Below are 6081 nucleotides of genomic sequence, written 5' to 3'. Positions count from 1 at the left end.
TCCTTTTAAATGCATGACTGATAGCTGAGATGGTGAGAATAAGAGCCAGTAAGGATATGTTAATATTAATCCAGAAGGAAAAGGAAGCTATGAATCTGGCTTTTGCCTTTGGATAGCTACTGGTTCCTAGTAACCCTAGAGAGTAGTGTTGTATTGTGTTTTGTTTTGTTTTGTTTTGTTTTGTTTTGTTTTGTTTCATTTCGTTTTGTTTTGTTTTATGACCGAGTCTTGCTCTGTCGCCCAGGCTGGAGTGCAGTGGGGTGATCTCAGGTCACCAAAGCCTCCACCTGCCGGGTTCAAGCAGGTCCTGTCTCCACCTTGGTCCTGTCTCCACCTCCCAAGTAGCTGGAATTACAGGGATGCACCACCACAGCTGGGTAATTTTTGTATTCTTAATAGAGACAGGGTTTCACAGCATTGGCCAGGCTGGTCTCGAACTCCTGACTTCAGGTGATCCACCCACCTTGGCCTCCCAAGGTGCTGGGATTACAGGCATGAGCCACCACACCTGTCCCCAAGAGAGTAGTTTTAACGGATCACTCAAGTGCATAGGACAAAGGAGACAAATCCCAGAGCTCAAGCAAGGTTATACATTGGATCAGACACACACCATCCCTGTTCTTCTCTGGTTAAAATCAGACACCCAGATGGTAATGAATGAACGTGGAGTAAAACTACCACTCAGAGGCAGATGGTAGAGGTATGGGCATGCCTCAATTTTAGCTCTGTGAAGTATGGGAAAAAAATGCTTCATAACCCCAAACTTGTACTCAGGTCTAGGTTCAACTTTCACATTATCTGTATGGTCAAGACATTTCACATTGGAAATAAGGCTTAAAATCAATCTGGATTGATAGTATTCCCTAGTCACTAGTAGGGTTAAGTGCAACTCTTCTCTGGAAGTATACACTTTATTTATTTATTTATTTTGAGACAGAGTCTTGCTCTGTTGCCCAGGCTGGAGCACAGTAGCATGGTCTCAGCTCACTGCAACCTCTGTCTCCAGGGTTCAAGCAATTCTCCCTGCCTCAGCCTCCCAAGCAGCTGGGATTACAGGTGCCTGCCACCATGCCCAGCTAATTTTTTGTATTTTTAGTAGAGACAGGGTTTCATCATGTTGACCTGGCTGAACTCCTGACCTCAGGCAATATGCTCCCCTCAGCCTTTTGAAGTGCTGGGATTACAGGCATGAGCCACCATGCCCAGCAAAGAATACACTTTAAACCTTGGTCTCAAAGAGTTTCCAAAGAGGAAGTTCCAATGAATATATGTTCACAAATAAAGATCATAGTACACGTTTTAAAAATACAAAAGACAGGTTAAGGTATATGGGTGATATTATAATCTAATGTGTATCTAATGTGAGTTCCAGAAGAAAATATTAAGGAGAATAGGAGAAAGGCAATATCAAACAGTTAATGGCTGAGAGTTTTCCAAAATTAGCAAAATATACAAATCTTCAGATTCAGGCCATATTTAATTAGCATCCTCACTCTTTCTACTAAACTAATTAGGCTAATGCCAGCCCTTCATTAGCCTACATGAGAATGCTGGATTGACCACAGTCAAGGTACCAGTCATGATGTCAGCCTCTAAAAGAGCAAGGGACAATGAGTGCACTTGATTGAATAAGCCTCACGGGTTGTTTCAGAACACTAGAATTGAAATTACGTATGGTCAATGTAGACCTTCTTTTCAGAATCAGAAGCGGCATCTGGTAGGTGAACTCTTTTAATTCTAACTCCTAGCTCTAAATCTGCAATTTCCAAAAGGAAAAATGGAGATAAAAGCATGCATTTGGTGTGGTATACCAGGAAAAGCATGCACTTAAGGCTCAGGACTCACCTAAGTTCAAATTTTGACTCTGTCACTGTGCTTTAGATTCCTATCTACAAAATGAAAATAAAAATACAGTGGGGAAAGGTTTGAGAATTAAATGATTGAGATACCTTGTAAAATATTAGTTAGATCATAGGTACAGACTAAATTATTATTCCCTTTTTACCCTCATCCCTCTTCTTAGGTTATGACTTTCAGACTTTTGCCCAAGACTGAGGCCAGATCCATGTTTCATTTTTAAACAAGTTGTCTACTCTTTTGTTTTGTTTTGTTTTGTTTTGTTTTGTTTTGAGATGGAGTCTCGCTCTGTTGCCCAGGCTTGAGTGCAGTGGTGCAATCTCTGCTCACTGCAACCACTACCTCCCAGGTTCAATTCTCCTGCCTCGGCCTCCCAAGTAGCTGGATCTAGAGGTGTGTGCCACAATGCCTGGCTAATTTTTGTATTTTTAGTAGAAATAGCATCTCACGGCTGGGCGCGGTGGCTCAAGCCTGTAATCCCAGCACTTTGGGAGGCCGAGGTGGGTGGATCACGAGGTCGAGAGATCGAGACCATCCTGGTCAACATGGTGAAACCCCGTCTCTACTAAAAATACAAAAAACTAGCTGGGCGTGGTGGCGCATGCCTGTAATCCCAGCTACTCGGGAGGCTGAGGCAGGAGAATTGCCTGAACCCAGGAGGCGGAGGTTGCAGTGAGCCAAGATCGTGCCATTGCACTCCAGCCTGGGTAACAAGAGCAAAACTCTGTCTCAAAAAAAAAAAAAAAAAAAAAAAAAAAAAAAGAAAAAGAAATAGCGTTTCACCATGTTGGCCAGACTAGTCTTGAACTCCTGACCTCAAGTGATCTGCCTGTCTTGGCCTCCCAAATTACTGGAATTACAGGCATGGGTCACCGTACCTGGCTACAAAGAGTTGTCAACTCTTCACAAAATGATCATTCTTGGTATAAAACTTTGTCAGAAAAATTGAAAAACTAAAATTATGTCTACTGTTTCCCAACTTCAAGAGGTATATGGCAGGTCTAAAAGAATAGATATTCCTAACCATACCAGTCAGCCACTGTGACTTAGGTGGGCAGTGTGTAAAGGTGGACAGGATGATAGAAGAAGGCAAAAAAAAAAAAAAAATCCAGCAGGGCAAGCTAGGTTTCAAGTCCAGACTCAGTATTGGCCAGGGAACATAGGAAGACAATACTCATAGCAGTCTAATATGCAGAATATTTGGCTTCAAAGATGAGGAACACAGAAAAAACCATAAGTGAAAAGTTAGGGAATTCATTTTTCAGGGACTGGACAATGTCAAATTTTGGGTTTAAACAACAAAGATGAAAAGGTCAGTCAAGGACTGGGTCATACCACTGTTAACCCAATATGTAGTACAATACCTCGCATATAGTGAGCCCTTAATCTGTTGCTAATTCTGTTAAAGAAGGGATGAATGATAAGGCAACCACAGTGACATCAATTAATGACACCAGAAGGTTATTAGTAAGATTAACATTGAGGAATACTATTCAGCCTTTAAAAAGAAGGAAATATAGTCATTTGTGAAAACACAGATGAACCTGGAGTATATTACACTAAGCGAAATAAGCCAGGCACAGAAAGACAACTACCGCATGATCTCACTTACGTGTGAAATCTAAAAATGTCAAACTCATAGAGACAGAAAGTAGGATGACAGTTTCCAGGGCCTAGGAGGAGTAAGGGACCACAGCCAAGAAATGGGAAGATATTGGTCAAAAGATATAAAGTTTTAGTTAGGCAGAAGGCATAAGTTCTGGAGATGTATTGCACAACATGGTGAGTATGGTTAATAATAATATACTGTATACTTGAAAATTGCTTGTAGCCATAAAAAAGAATGCAATCATGTCAGGAACAGAAAACCAAATACTGCACATTCTCACTTATAAGCGGGAACTAAATGATGGGGACCATGGACACAGAGGGGAATAGCACACACTGGGGCCTATCAGAGTGTGAAGGTTCAGAGAAGGGAGAGGATCAGGAAAAACAGCTAGTGGGTACTAGGCTTAATATCTGGATGATGAAATAATCTGTACAACAGACCTCCATGACACAATTTTACCTATGTAACAACTTGTGTCAGCTAGGGGCACTTGTATCCCTGAGCTTAAAGCTAAACAAAGAAAAAGTGAAAATAAACATGGAAAATGAGACCAATGACTAATATAAATTACAGAAAAGAGAACAGAGAAAAATAGGAAGCGGGAAATTAGCAAACAAATAATGGAGAATTTGCCTGATTTGAAGGATGTGAGTTTTCAGTCTGAAAGAATTCTGCAAGTGTTCTGCATAACACACACACACACACACACACACACACACACACACACACACACAAGTACAACATTAGAAAGTCTAAGGTATGAAAAATAAAGAAAATTGCTAAAAGTAGATCTTAAATGTTCTCATCACAAATAGTGATATGTATGTGAGGTGATGGATGTGTTAATTCGCTTGATTTAATCATTTCACAATGTGTGTATGTATATTTAAAACATCACATTGTACGCCATAAATATATACAATTTTTGTTTGTCAATTATACCTTAAAATCTAAAAGTATCTGGAATGAAAAAAATAAAGATTAACATTGGAACTGAGCTCAAGTTCTAAAGGCAAGCGGATTCACCCAATGGGAAAAGACCTCAGAGGCAGGGATCAGACAGTCCTTAACATCATATGCGTAGCAGGATTGCTGGGGTTCTGGAGAAGGTTTTGTAAATGGGGTTGAATTTGGCGTACAGTGTGTGTAGTGTATATGACACTAAACATTTCTTTCATATCTTAAATGCATGTTAGGTTATTTTTTCTGAATTCACTGTTTCTCTCTTAAGAGAAACACACCATAATGTTCACTCCAGTGTTACATTTATTCCCAAGTGCACCCAAGGACTTCAGAAAGCAAACAGTCCATGTTGATGTATTACACGTGCTTTTACCATGACCTACCTAGATCTGTGGTTCTTAACCAGGAGAGAGGATAGGGACATGTACCCCTGCAGTAGTTTTCTATTGCTTCATAACAAATTACCACAAGGTTAGTGGCTTAAAACAATGCCAGTTTATTAGCTCACAGTTCTGTAAGCCAGAAATCTGAGTACAATGTGATTCGCAAGGCTGAAACCAAGGTGTCAGCCAGGCTGTATTCACATCTGGATCTTGGGGTCCTCTCTTAAGCTCCTGCTGGCTGTTGGCAGAATTCAGTTCCCTGCAGCCACAGGAATGAGGCTCCCATTTCCTTGCCGTCAGCTGGGGGTTCATTCTCAGCCCTTAGAGGTCACCCACAATCCACACCACATAGCCCTCATAGGCAGTTCATAGCATAGATGTTTGCTTTCTTCTAGGCCAGCAAGAGTGTACTTTTCTGACTTCCTCTTCACCATCGGCCAGAAAAAAAAAAATCTCTCTGCTTTTAAAGAACTCATGTAATTAGGTTAGATCCACCTATATAATCTACCTAACCTTAAAGTTAACTGATTTAGGACTTGAATCACATCTGACAAATCTCTTCACAACAGCGTCTAGATTAGTTTTGGATTGAGTAACTGGGAGATGTGTGTATACCAGGGGCTTGGAATCCTGGGGGCCATCCTAGAATTCTGCTTACCACAACCCTCCAATGTTGAGATGTACCCATTTAGATAAAACATATCATAAAAAATGAAAAAAGAAATATCAACCAATTGCTTTTTTACTTGTTGCAATATTATTATTTTAGATACTTTACTCATTAACATGGTTCATTTGCTGCAGGCTAATGAAACTCCAAACTCTGGAGAGGTAATGAAAAAAATAAAATAATAAAATCAAATCAAAGTGTAACCTTAGGCATATCATCACTTTCAACATCTCAGTTTTCACACTTGTAAAGGTGATACCACGATCTTTCCTACCCTCAAAGTGCTTAAGAGTTCAGGCTCTGCACTCAGAAGTCCTTGGGCTCAAATCCTGACGATTAAAAACTAGCTGTGAAACATAGGGCAAGTCACTTAACTCTTTTGAACTTCGATTTCTCTACCTGTAAAATAGGGAAAATAGTAGCATCTTCTTCAAATGGTGTATGAATTAAGCTAAATAATATATGCAAAGCACTTAATATGGTGCCTGTTACCTAGTAAGCAGTAATTTAATGATAGTGATTATATTATCATTAAATCATAGATGAAATTGTCTTAGAAAATAGTTTTGTAACATATTATTACTATGCACACATAG

This window comes from Saimiri boliviensis, chromosome X (assembly GCF_048565385.1).
Source record: "Saimiri boliviensis isolate mSaiBol1 chromosome X, mSaiBol1.pri, whole genome shotgun sequence".
In the NCBI taxonomy this organism is placed as follows: Eukaryota; Metazoa; Chordata; class Mammalia; order Primates; family Cebidae; genus Saimiri; species Saimiri boliviensis.
Note: the sequence above shows the minus strand (reverse complement) of the source record.